The following is a 14,611-nucleotide window of genomic DNA, read 5'->3' as shown; positions in this document are numbered from 1 at the left end:
ACTAAGTATCTTAATTCACTCTGAAACCACTTCGGTCCCGAACCAACTAACCCGATATAACATAATATAGCTGAATAACACAAAAAAAAAGTAGAAATAGGGAAAACAGGGCTATAACTCTCGAAACGACAGGCCGGGTTGTTACACTCACCAAGATCAGATCGATTTCTCCGAGCAGGTAATAATGCTTTTAAAAGCCTATGGGCTTGATACCGGAACGATGGCTAACCTTTAGGTCTTATAGCTACAGCACAAAATCGAGATGATCGGAAACCTTTGTGAAGAAGTTGATGTGATAAGAGCGGAGTCTTTGATGTGGAATGAAGGAATGGACCGCTTTGCTGCAGAGAAAGAAACTACTCGAGCCTAATTGTCATCGGCTGAAAACCAACTTCAAAAGATGAAGGAGAAAGGCTCGGTTCAAGCAAGAAGGATACAGGAGCTCGAAGCTCGGTTAGCCTTTGTATTTGCCAAGGCCGAATCTAACACTGAGAAGGCAAAGGCCGATGCAGATGCACTTGTGGGCATCTATCGCGCCGATGCTGAAGCTGCCCAGGTCCAAGCTAGAGAGGCATCCGAGACTGCCGATACTCGAGCACATTGGGTTGCCGAACTTGCTAAGTGCCGATCTCGGAGGGAGACCCTCGAGGAGATACATGCTCGAGGTTTCGACCTCGCTGAAGAAATAAAAAGGGCCAAAGAACTCGAAGTCGATGTTGAAGCCTTGGTTTCCGATGACGATGATGATGACAATGATGATGATGACGGGGGTAAGAGCGGTTCTGAGAATGGGGGGAGCCCTATAGAGAAGAGACCATTCCTGGAGATAACCAGGAAGCTTAGTCCTTTATTTTTTACGTTGTAATCAATCATGTAAACAATTTTGTATATAGAAATGTCCCCCTTTTTGACGACTTGCTCCTGTTTTGTTTCCTGTCTTGTGAAGACTTTTATCCATGCCTTATGAATATTTTCACAAGGATTTAAGCGACTTGAAACTTGAAATAAAAGTAGCATGTATGCTTAGTAGTCGAGTGAATGATTCGAACTTGAAATAATGTAGCCCGTAGGCTTAATGGTCGAGTGAGTGCTTGCTCAAACTCGAAATAAAAGTAGCCCATAGGCTTAGTAGTCGAGTGAATGATTCGAACTCAAAATAATGTAGCCCGTAGGCGTAATGGTCGAGTGAGTGCTTGCTCGAACTCGAAATAAAAGTAGCTTGTAGGCTTAGTAGTCGAGTGAATGATTCGAACTCAAAATAATGTAGACCGTAGGCATAATGGTCGAGTGAGTGCTTGCTCGAACTCGAAATAAAAGTAGCCCGTAGGCTTAGTAGTCAAGTGAATGATTCGAACTCGAAATAATGTAGCCCGTAGGCATAATGGTCGAGTGAGTGCTTGCTCGAACTCGAAATAAAAGCAGCATGTAGGCTTAGTAGTCAAGTGAATGATTCGAACTCGAAATAATGTAGCTCGTAGGCATAATGGTAGAGTGAGAGCTTGCTCAAACTCAAAATAAAAGTAGCATGTAGGCTTAGTAGTCAAGTGAATGATTCGAACTCAAAATAATGTAGCTCGTAGGCGTACTGGTCGAGTGAGTGCTTGCTCAAACTCGAAATAAAAGTAGCCCGCAGGCTTAGTAGTCAAGTGAATGATTCGAACTCGAAATAATGTAGCTCATAGGCGTAATGGTCGAGTGAGTGATTCGAACTCGAAATCAGAGATTTATCCTAATTCTGTTTGCATAATAAATCTCAAAAATAGAGGAATATTTCTTGGATATAAGATATCAAAAAAGAGGAAAACTTTCTTTGCAAGTCATTATACATGCGTTCATGTTTTGCGTCAGGGCTAGGAATCTTACAACATTTTCCTATTAGAATCTCGTTGTTGCGAAATAATTTTCTTGGATCAGAAGTTGATATATTTGAGGGCTAATTCCCCCCCAGTATTCGAGTTCAATTGCAAAGAGGCCTCGGATACTGTTGTGTTGTTTCCAAGTATGGCACTATCATTGTTTGCCTCATTAAAAACCTTGCCAAAAAACCCATTTGGGATAAAACCGGTTTAAGGGAAAAAGAGTGCAACGCGTGCTTTCAGATCTAAGGCTTAGAACTAAAGGATCCATCTTATCTCCTGATCGGACTTCTGCGGAGTTTTGAAATGTAAATGAATATGAGAGGGTCGTACCTTAACAGTAGTATCATTTTAGATGCGACCTCTATTCTAAAAGGCGTTTCTAGGGCGAGCCCCGAGGCGAGGCGTACCAAAAACGCTCTGGGCGATGGTGTGGGGCGAAAGTCTCAAGAGGCATACACCACGCAATTTTGGGCGTACGCCCAGGCGTTCAGGGTGTTGGGGGCGTACGCCCGGGCATTCGTGGCGCGTTTTTTTAGTAAGGAGTAAACCCTAGAGACTTTTTCAAATTAAAACAAAATTTGTTGAATTAGTCCTTCATATAATACCCAAATTCTCAAAAGTCCGTTTGGTAATTACTCAAAAGATTTTAAAAGGAACTCAAAAGTATTAAATTTAAAAGTAAAGACCTTTTTTATTGATTTAAGCCATAATTCATGATTTTTTCAATTTTTTATCTTGTCTGCTAGTCTGCTAATATCTCCCAAAAGAAATGAATATTTAATTTTTTTTACAAATACAAAGAGAACTACATTCTTCTTCATAGCAACAAATTCAAAGTTTAAATTTTAGGTTAATCATCATTTTTGTTCCTCCATATAGAAAACTTTATTCTTTGACTCAAATTACTTGTGCTTGTAAGTAACGTATAATGATTGTTTTGATTAGTTTTTTGTGGGGATGGAGCACACATATATATAGTTTTCTTCAATATTTATGAAATTTTACGTGTTTATAAATATTTACTGTCATTATATTATTTTATAAAATATTAAAAACTAAATACCTATGGGGCTTATGCCCCGCTGAGGCATATGTAAAATGCCTCGCCTTACGCCAACGCCTTTTAAAACACTGGATGTGACACATTCCAATTGCTTGATAGTTGTTTGCCGTTTATAATGCCGAGCTTGTATAATCCCTTTCCGACATTCTCGAGAACCTGATATGGTCCTTCATAGTTCTGTCCTAGTTTTCCTTCATTCGGATATCGGGTATTGAGGGTGACTTTTCTTACCACTAAGTCCTCGAGCTTAAAAGGCGGAGCTTGGTTCTTCGATTGTAGTATCTTTCAATTCGTTGTTTTTGGGCGGCCAATTGGATGAGAGCAGCTTCTCGTTTTTCGTCCGATAATTCGAGGCTAGTGTTCATAGCCTCGTTATTTGATTCTTCTGTTGTGTATCGAAATTTGGCATTGGGTTCGCCGACTTCGACTAGTATCAAGGCTTCGGATCCATATACTAAGGAGACGGGGTTGCCCCCATACTAGATTTTGGCGTTGTTCGATATGCCCAAAGGACTTCGGGTAGGATTTCTCTCCATTTTCCTTTAGCGTCGCTCAGCCTCTTCTTCAGGTTTTGAATGATAGTTTTGTTCATTGATTCGGCCTGTCCGCTACCACTCGGGTGATACGGTGTAGATAATATCCTTCTTATTTTGTGATCTTCGAAGAATTTCGTCACTTTGCTGCCAACAAATTGTTTACCATTGTCACATACTATTTCGGCGGGTATCCTGAATCGACATACGATATGATCTCAGATAAAGTCTATAACCTCTTTCTCTCTTACTTTCTCGAACGCCTATGCTTCAACCCATTTAGAGAAATAGACAGTCATAAATAAAATGAATTTAGCTTTACCTAGGGTCGATGGCAGAGGGCCGACGATATCCATTCCCCATTTCATGAATGGCCATGGGGACAGGAGTGAATAAAGTTGCTCTCCGGGTTGATGGATCATTGGTGAAAACCTTTGACATTTGTCATATTTTCGAACAAATTCCTTTGCATCTTTGCCCATATTGATCCAATAATACCCTGCCCTGATTATTTTTCAGACTAATGAATCGGCACCGGAGTGATTCCCACAAGTACCCTCGTGCACTTCACGTAGGATGTAATCGGTATCTCCCGGACCTAAGCATACTGCCAATGGTCCATCGAATGTCCTTCGGTATAGCATTCCATACGAAGCCATCGTGAATCAAGCAGCTTTGGTTCGTAGAGCCCTTGAATCTTTAGGATCCGATGGGAGCTTTCCGTTATTTAAATATCCAATACACTTATTTCTCCAATCCCAAGTTAAGCTCGTAGAATTTATCTCCGCATGACCTTCTTTGATCACGGATATCGAGAGTTGAACGACAGTCCCCGAGCTCAAATCACCTTCCTCGATCGATGATCCCAAGTTCGCAAGTGAATCAGCCTCGTTGTTTTGCTCTTGTGGAACATGCTGTAAAGTCCATTGTTTAAAATAGTGCAAAGTGACATGTAGTTTGTCCAAATACCTTTGCATTCTATCTTCTCAAACTTCGAAGGTTTTATTTACTTGATTTACCACCAGCAAAGAGTCATACTTGGCTTCAATTACTTCTGCTCCCAAGCTTTTAGCTAGCTCGAGACCTGCAATCATGGCCTCATACTCGGCCTCTTTGTTAGTCAATCTGGTAGTTTTGATAGATTGCCTAATAGTGTTACCCGTGGGTGGCTTTAAAACTATGCCTAGCCCGGACCCCTTCATGTTCGAAGCCCCGTCTGTTAAAAAAGGTCCATACCCCCAATGACGTACCCGATTTCAACAGGAGTTCTTTTTTGACTTCGGGTATGAGGGTTGGCATGAAATCAGCCACGAAGTCTGCTAAAATTTGAGACTTGATGGCCGTACGGGGTTGATATTCGATATCGTACCCATTGAGTTTGACGGCCCATTTGGCCAATAGGCCTGATAGTTTGGGCTTGTGCAAAATATTATGAAGCGGGTAAGTGGTTAATACGCATATGGTGCGACATTGAAAGTACGGTCTTAACTTTCTAGAGGCGCTTATCAGTGCAAGTGCCAATTTTTCTAGGTGCGGATATCTAGTTTCTGCTTCTCCTAAGGTCCGACTTATATAATAAACGGGAAATTGCGTACCTTGCTCTTCTCGAACTAGGACACCGCTTACTGCGATCTCCGATACATCCAAATACAAGCAAAGTTTTTCATCTGTTTTTGGAGTATGAGGTAGTGGTGGGCTCGATAGATATCGTTTTAGTTCCTCTAATGCATGTTGACATTCTGGGGTCCAAGCGAAATTGTTCTTCTTTTTTAGTAGAGAGAAAAAATTGTGACTTCGATATGATGATCTCGAAATGAATCGGCCTAAATCTGCAATCCGTCCCGTTAGCCTCTGTACAGCTTTCACACTGTCCACGATGGTGATGTCTTTGATAACCTTGATTTTATCGGGGTTAATCTCGATTCCCCGATTTGACATCATGAAGCCGAGGAACTTGCCCGAACCGACCCCGAAAGCACATTTTTCGGGGTTGAGCTTCATGTTGTATTTCCTCAAAATCTAAAACATTTCCTGTAAATGGGCCAAATGGTCCTCTGCGCACAGGGACTTAACTAGAATATCATTAATATAAACTTCCATTGATTTACCTATTTGTTCTTCGAACATTTTATTTACTAGGCGTTGGTAAGTAGCCCTTGCATTTTTTAGCCCGAAGGGCATCACATTATAACAATATGTTCCATATTTGGTGATGAAGTCTTTTCCTGGTCCTCCGAGTTCATCTGGATTTGATTATACCCGGAATAGGCATCGAGAAAAGTGAGGATCTCGTGGCCGGTCGTGGAATTGATCATGCGATTGATGTTGGGCAGCGGAAAGAAGTCTTTGGGGCATGCTTTGTTCAAATCCTTATAATCCACACACATTCTAAGTTTGTTTCCTTTTCTAGGTACTACAACTATATTGGCTAACCATTCGGGATATTTCACCTCCCGAATGGATCCTATCTTGAGAAGTTTGGTTACCTCGTCCTTTATGAATGCGTGCTTTACCTCGGACTAGGGACTTCTCTTTTGCTTCACCGGTCTGAACCTAGGGTTTGGTGCTCAACCTAGTTCCCAGGTATACCTTCTGTTCGGGCCAGTGCTCGATTAGTGTGACTTGCTCCAGTTCCTCAATCGTTGATTTGGTGGCGTCGGAGTCATCGGGAATCACGAAGGATCGAGGGATCCTCTGATCATCATCTTCTTTGATCCTCTGGTTATCAGGTTGCGTCAAAGCCGGTGTTTGTGATTGCTATTTGGTATCTCATTCCCCTTCTGAGCCCGATCCTTTTACTGGCGAAGGCGAGGATATTGGTTTCGCTTCCTCGACGGCGAACATTTCTCTTGCGGCTAGTTGTTCTCCATACACTGTTTTGACTCCTCTCTATGTTGGGAATTTAAGGACCTGGTGTAGGGTCGAAGGTACAACTCTCATGTTGTGGATCCATGCCCTTCTGAAAAGGGTGTTGTATATCATGTCGCCTTCGATCACGTGGAACTTCATTTCCTGGATGGTTCCGGCCACGTTTATTTGTAGAATTATCTTGCCTTTGGTAGTTTCACATGCCATATTGAATCCGTTTAGAACCAGGGTTGTGGGTACGATCTGTTCCTATAGGCCGAGCTGTTCTATGACCTTCAATCTGATGATGTTGGCCGAGCTACCTGGATCAATCAACACACGCTTAACTTTAGTTTTATTCATGAGTACGGATATTACTAGTGCATCGTTATGAGGTTGCATGACTCCTTCTGCATCTTCATCATTGAAGGACAAAGTTCCTATGGGTGTGTAATCTTGAGTTCGAGATTGTTTTTCTCTCACAATCGATGTCTTAGTGCGTTTAAGCACTGGTCCCTGAGGGGTATAGGCGCCGCTGATTATCATGTGAATGAAGTGTTGCGGTTCTTCTTGTTCGATTTGCTTGTCGAAATCCCTGTTTTTAAAATGGTTCTTCGCCCTATCGCTCAATAATTATCAAAGGTGCCCTTTGTTGATTAACTGGGCCACTTCCTCTCTTAGTTGTCTGCAATCTTCTGTTCTGTGGCCATGGTGTGATGACCCAAAATGTCATCTTTAAATTTAATAAGTAATTTTGTGTTCTAAGACCTCGAAAAGCACCATTTATCATTCCTCGACTTGCGTGCGCAATTCGTACAATTTTCCGGAAAGTTTTTATGTGAAAAATGGATTAAAATGGGAAATAGAGCTTTAAAACTCAACTAAGTTGACTTTGATCAACATTTTGAGCAAACGGGTCCGGATCAGTGTTTTGAAAATTCCGGTAGGTCCGTATCGTGATTTGGGACTTGGGCTTATGCCCGGAATTGAATTCCGAGGTCCCTAGCCCGAGTTATGGAATTTTGATGAAAAATTAAAAGCTTGAAAGCTTAATGATTTTTAAGAAATTACTGATGTTGGATTTATTGACCTCGGGTCCGTATTTTGGTTCCGGAGCTCGGTATAGGTCCACTATAATATTTATGACTTGTCTGCCGAATTTGGTGAGAATTGGAGTTGATTTGACGTGATTCGGACGTCCGGTTGTAATAATATAAGTTTTAAAGTTTTCTTGAAAACTTCCTTTGATTTGGTGTCCGATTCGTAGTTCTAGGTGTTATTTTGGCGATTTGATCATGCGAGCAAGTTCGTATGATGTTTTATAACTTGTGTACATGTTTGGTTTGGAGCCCCGAGGGCTCGGGTGAGTTTCGGATAGGCTACAGGATGATTTCGGACTTAGGAAATCTGGTTTTCTGCAGACTTCAGGCTTCTGGTGTGTTCTTCTTCGCGATCGCGAAGGTACTCTCGTGAACGCAAAGAGCAAATTGGGCTGGCAAGTTTTGTGCTTCGCGTTCGCGACATAGTGACCGCATTCGCGAAGGCTTGAGGTTCAAAGCTTCGCCTTCGCGATAGAAGCCTTGCGTTCGTGAAGGGAAAGAGACTGGCCAGGAAAAATTAGCCTTCGCGTTCGCGAAAGGTATCTCGCTTTTGCGAAGGCCAAGCCAGGCATGCATCGCGTTCGCGAGGTAGCCCTCGCGTTCGCGAAGAGTAAGATTTGACAGCACATAATTTTGCTTCACGAACGCGAGGCAGTGGCCGCGTTCGCGAAGGGTAAAAATCCCAGAAACAGAATATAAGTTGTGGAAATGGGGTTTCGACCCATTTTCGGATAAGGCAATTTTTGGACGATTTTCACGGAAAAACATTGGGGTAAGTATTCCTTATCCTATATTGATTATATTTGATGATTTCCTACTCATTTATATCATGAATCTGTGAATTTATGGAAGAAAAATCAGATTTTTATAAAATCGTCCAAAAACAAAAAAATTAAGATTTAAAGGTCCATTTGATATCAGAATTGGACCAATTTGGTATGGTTGAACTCGTATCGGAACAAGTGTTCGTATTTCGTGAGTTTTTCTTGGATTTGAGATGTGGGTCCCACTGCCGAATATTTTAATGAATTTTGGATTTTTATCCGAAAAATTTGTAAATTCATATGGAATTAATTCCTATGATTAGTATTGAATATATTGAATTGTTTGTGAATAGATTTGAAGCTTTCGGAGGAAAATTTAAAAGGAAAAGTTATGGTTGAATAATTGATTGGAATTTGCAAAGCGAGGTAAGTGTCAGGGTTAACCTTGACTTGAGAGAATAGAACCCCTAAATTGTTTGTTATGTGAATTGCATGTGAACGACGTATAGGCGAGGTGACGATTATCTATACGTCGTCAAATTAATTGTTTGTCTGCTTACTTGAAAAATCATAAATTATTTTTAATTATAAGTTAATTATTATAATAATTATTTCTCTCTTATTCTTTACAAATATAAATTCTTGAATTCCTGCATTAATTGTTACATGCTATTTGAATTATGTGCCTTAATTGTTTTTTGACATTTAGCATAATAAATATTAAACTGCCTATTTGCTCCCTGATTTCCATAATAATTTGCTATTTGTCATTGTTTGCTTCATAATTAAATCATAATTATTGTATGCTTGTTGTCTTGTAATTTTATATTAATTGTTACATTTATTGGAAAAAATTCTTCTATAAGAATTGGTAAATGAAAATGTTGGAGGAGCGGGTTGCACGTCGCAACATGATTGATTATAATGAATATATTGGAGGATCGGGTTGCACGCCGCAACAAACTTATTAAAAGTCTATATTGGAGGATCAGGTTGCACACCGCAACAAACATATTAAAAGTCAACATTGGAGGATCGGATTGCACGTCGCAACAGACTTATTAAAAGTCAATATTGGAGGATCGGGTTGCACGCCGCAACAGACTTGTTAAAAAGTTAATATTGGAGGATCGGGTTGCACGCCACAACAGACTTGATTAAAATGAATATGTTGGAGGAACAGGTTGCACGCCGCAACAGAACTGAATGTGGATATATTATGAGAGCGGGTTGCACGCTGCAACAGAAATAATAAAAATGATAATTGGTTATGACTGTTGAGTTGCCTTCAATTATTATAAATGAATTACCTGATTTATTCCTATTATTTTTGTTGTTACTAATATTGCGTACAGGTTAATGTAAGTGAACCGCCTTAGCCTTGTCACTATTTCGTCGAGGTTAGGCTCAGCACTTACCAGTACATGGGGTCGGTTGTACTGATACTACACTCTGCACTTCTTGTGCATATTTTGGAGTTGGTCCCAGTGGCGTACCATAGACTTGCTCAGATTTCAGCTACCAGAGGAGACTTGAGGTATAACTTCATTGCATTTGCAGTTCTGAAGTCCCCGTCTATTGTACTTTAGTTGTGTGTTTATTTCCAGACAGCTTTATTTTATTCAGAACTTTATTTTTATTTATTCTAGAAGCTCGTGCACTTGTGACACCAATTCTGGGATGGTATTTAGACACCATTGTTATTATGGATTATTTCAAAATTTCTTCCGCATTTGCTTCCTTGTTGTTAATAAATTTAAAATTATTTTAAAATTTGATAATGTTATTCTAACGTTGGCTTGCCTAGCAAGTGAAATGTTAGGCGCCATCACGGTCCGAAGGTGGGAATTTTGGGTCGTGACAGTTGGTATCAGAGCACTAGGTTACATAGGTCTCACGAGTCACGAGGAAGCTTAGTAGAGTCTGAAGGATCGGTACAAAGACGTCTGTACTTATCTCTTAGAGGCTATGAAGTTTAGGAACAATATCACTTATTTCTTATTCTGTCGTGCGATTTTATTCTATCATCGATGATTGAACCATTCTACTCTTATTCTCTCGCAGATGGTGAGAACACGTAATACCTCTACCGATGGACAGTGACCAGAACCCCCGGTGGAAACTATGGCCAGGGGTAGAGGTCGAGGCCGAGGTCATGCTAGAGGCCGAGGCAGGGGCTGAGGTAGAGCTCAGTCCAGAGCTCGAGCAGCTGCACCTGTTGTAGAACCTCAGGGAGACCTTCAGGAGGAGGTCCCAGTTCAGAATGTACCAGTTGGACCAGTTCAGGTCCCAGAAGGATTCATAGCCACTCCAGTGCTTCAGGACACTCTAGTCTGATTGGTGAGTCTTATGGAGGGTGTGGCCCAGAATGGTACATTTCCAGTGGCACCAGCCATCTCACAGGCTGGGGGAGGAGCAAAAACTCCCACTACTCCCGCTCTGGAGCAGATGGCTCCCCAGAATTAGGCTCCAGCAGCCCCGCCAGTTGGGGTAGTTTAGCCAGTTATTGCGGCACAGACTGGTGATAGGCCCGCCATGTCTTTTGAGGCCTTATTGAGACTGGATAAGTTTACTAAGCTCTTTCCAGTTCACTTCAGTGGTACACCTTCTGAGGACCCACAAGATTATCTTGAACGCTGCCATGAGGTGCTACAAAACATGGGTATAGTTGAGACCAATGGAGTTGATTTTGTTGTATTCCAGATGACGGGTTCCGCCAAGAGGTGGTGGAGAGATTACACATTGACCTGAGCAGTCGGATCACTTGAACTTACCTGGGAGTAGTTCTCTTAGCTATTTCTGGAGAAGTTCCTCCCTATCACATTGAGAGATGAATTCCACAAGCAATTTGAGCGTCTACAGCAGGGCAGTATAACTGTTACTCAGTATGAGTCCCGTTTTGTGGATTTGGCCCGTCATGCTCTCCTTTTACTACCTACAGAGGGAGAGAGAGTGAGGAGGTTCATTGAGGGACTCACTCACCCTATCAGACTTCAGATAGCCAAGGAGACCGGAAGTGAGATTTCTTTTCAGGTGGCTGCTAATGTCGCAAGGTGGATCGAAATGGTTCTTGCACAGGAAAGAGGGAAGAGGTCCAATAAGAGGCCTCGTCAGTTTGGTAGTTATAGTGGTGCCTCGTCTGGAGGCCGAGGTAATTTTGGTAGAGGTCATCCTCCCAAACCGTTTCATTCAGCACTTCATGTATCTCCCGGTGCTTCAGGGAGTCACGATCCTATTATGCCTTACTCTGGGCAGCCAGTATTCAGTGCACATCCATCTCCTATCAGTGCTCCACCACTCCAGAGTTACTACAGTGGTTATCCGGCCCATCTGGGTTAGCTTCAGCTTCAGCAGCCACGGCATTAGGATGAGTGTTATGAGTGTGGGAACATTGGTCACACCAGGAGGTATTGCCCTAGATTGGCGAGTAACAGATCTGGTCAAGATTCTCGTGTCATCATACCGGCACCGATTGCTTCACCGCCTGCTCAGCCAGCTAGAAATAGGGGTCAGGCAGTTAGAGGTGAAGGTCAGGCCATTAGAGGTGGAGGTCAGGCCATTAGAGGTGGAGGTCAGACCGTTAGAGGTGGAGGCCAACCAGTTAGAGGCCTTCCCAGAGATGCAGTTCAGAGTGGTGGGGCCCAGTCCCGATTTTATGCTTTTCTAGCTAGCCCTGAGGCCGAGTCATCTAATGCTGTGATCACAGGTATTATTCCAGTTTGCCATAGAGATGCTTCAGTTTTATTTGATCCAGGATCTACTTATTCCTATGTGTCCTCCTACTTTGCTTCATATTTGGTTGTGCCTTGTGATTCTCTGAGTACTTCGAGTGCTTCTGTATGTGTATCTACACCGGTGGGAGACTCTGTGGTAGTAGATCATGTCTACCATTCGTGTGTGGTTACTATTGGTAATCTTGAAACTAGTGTAGATCTTCTACTTCTTGATAAGGTAGATTTTGATGTCATCTTGGGTATGGATTGGATGTCTCCTTATCATGCTATATTGGACTGTCATGCCAAGACAGTGACCCTAGCTATGCCGGGGTTACCTCGATTAGAGTGGAAAGGAACTCCTGGCCTTTCTTCCAGTAGTGTTATTTCTTATATGAAAGCTCGGCGTATGGTAGAGAAAGGATGTCTAGCCTATTTGGCTTATATTCGCGATCCCGGTGCGGATGTCCCTTCTATGGACTCAGTACCAGTTGTTCGTAAATTTTCAGAAGTATTTCCTGCAGATCTTCCGGGGATGCCACCCGATAGAGATATTGACTTCTGTATTGATTTGGCTCCGGGCACTCAGCCTATTTCTATTCCACCATACCGTATGGCCCCGCCAGAGTTGAAAGAATTGAAAGAGCAGTTACAAGACTTTCTTGATTAGGGATTCATTAGACCTAGTATCTCGCTCTGGGGTGCACCAGTATTATTTGTAAAGAAGAAAGATGGCTCGATGCGGATGTGTATAGACTATCGGCAGTTGAACAAGGCCACTATCAAAAACAAATATCCGCTGCCAAGAATTGATGACTTATTTGATCAGCTTCAAGATGCCAAGGTATTTTCGAAAATTGATTTGAGATCTGGTTACCATCAGTTGAAGATTAGGGCATCTGATGTCCCTAAGACAGCTTTTCGGACTTGGTATGGGCATTACGAGTTCCTAGTGATGTCATTTGGGTTGACAAATGCTTCAGCAGCATTTATAGATTTGATGAATCGGGTGTTCAAGACTTATTTGGATTCTTGTGTGGTTGTATTCATTGATGATATCTTGATTTACTACAGCAGTCGAGAGGAGCATGAGCAGCATCTTCGAAGTGTGCTTCACATCTTGAAGAATAATCAGTTATATGCCAAATTTTCAAAATGTGAGTTTTGGTTAGACTCAGTTGCCTTTTGGGGACATGTTGTATCGGCAAAAAGCATAACGGTGGATCCTAAGAAGATTGAGGTTGTTCAGAATTGGCCTAGACCTACTTCGGTTACAGAGATCCGGAGTTTCCTGGGTTTGGCAGGTTATTATCGTCAGTTAGTGGAAGGGTTTTCATCTATAGCAAGCCCATTGACCAGATTGACCCAGAAAGGTGTCCCATTCAGATGGTCAGACGAGTGTGAGTTGAGCTTTCAGAAGCTCAAGACCGCTTTGACTACGGCGCCAGTGTTGGTATTACCTACAAGATCAGGATCGTATACGGTATATTGTGACGCATCTCACATTGGGCTTGGTGCAGTATTAATGCAAGATGGCAAGGTAATTGCATATGCGTCGCGGCAGTTGAAAGTACACGAGAAGAATTATCTTGTTCATGACTTAGAATTGGCAGCCATTTGTTTATGCGCTGAAGATTTGGAGGCATTACCTCTACGGTATCTCGTGTGAGGTATTTACTGATCATCGTAGCCTCCAGTATCTGTTCAAACAAAAGGATCTTAATTCGAGGTAGAGAAGATTGTTGGAGTTGTTGAAAGACTATGATATCACCATTTTGTATCACCCCGGAAAGGCCAATGTGGTAGCCAATGCTTTGAGTAGAAAAGCTGTGAGTATGGGCAGTCTTGCGTATATTCTGGTTGATGAGAGGCCATTAGCTGCAGATGTTTAGACTTTGGCTAATCAGTTCGTGAGGTTAGATGTTTCAGAACCCAGTCGGGTTCTAGCTTGTACAATCGCTCGGTCTTCTTTATATGAGCGCATCAAAGAGAGGCAGTATGATGATCCTTATTTACTTGTCCTTAAGGACACGGTGCGGCACGGTGATGCCAAGCAGGTTGTTGTGGGGGAAGATGGAGTTCTGCGAATGCAGGGCCATATTTGTGTGCCTAATGTGGATGGGCTTCGTGAATTAATTCTTGAATAGGCACACAGTTCCAGGTATTCTATTCATCCAGGTACCGCTAAAATATATCAAGATTTGCGGCAACATTATTGGTGGAGGAGAATGAAAAAGGATATAGTTGCACATGTAGCTCGGTGCCTGAATTGTCAGCAAGTTAAGTACGAGCATCAAAGACCTGGTGGTTTGCTTCAGAAGTTAGAAATTCCTGAGTGGAAGTGGGAGCGTATCACTATGAATTTTGTTGTTGTGCTCCCACGGACTCAGAGAAAATTTGACGCAGTTTGGGTCATTGTGGACAGGTTGACCAAGTCAGCCCATTTCATTCTAGTGGCAGTTACCTATTCTTCAGAGAGGTTAGCTGAAATTTACATTCGTGAGATTGTCCGCCTTCACGGTGTGTCCGTGTCTATTATTTCAGATCGAGGTACGCAGTTTACCTCACATTTCTGGAGGGCTGTATAGCGTGAGTTAGGCACGCGGGTGGAGTTGAGTACAGCATTTCATCCACAGATAGATGGACAGTCAGAGCGCACTATTCAGATATTGGAAGATATGCTTCGCGCTTGTGTTATAGACTTTGGAGGTTCTTGGGATCATTTCTTACCA

The 14,611-nt window shown here is 42.3% G+C and overlaps 1 pseudogene; it reads left to right on the top strand.

Moving 5' to 3' along the window:
* Positions 1-400: 400 nt before the first annotated feature.
* On the top strand, positions 401-13,314 carry LOC138908395 (uncharacterized; annotated as a pseudogene).
* Positions 13,315-14,611: the final 1,297 nt, after the last annotated feature.

Source organism: Nicotiana tomentosiformis, chromosome 3 (genome assembly GCF_000390325.3).
Source record: "Nicotiana tomentosiformis chromosome 3, ASM39032v3, whole genome shotgun sequence".
Classification (NCBI taxonomy): Eukaryota; Viridiplantae; Streptophyta; class Magnoliopsida; order Solanales; family Solanaceae; genus Nicotiana; species Nicotiana tomentosiformis.
Note: the sequence above shows the minus strand (reverse complement) of the source record. Positions and strands in the feature narration are given on the sequence as shown.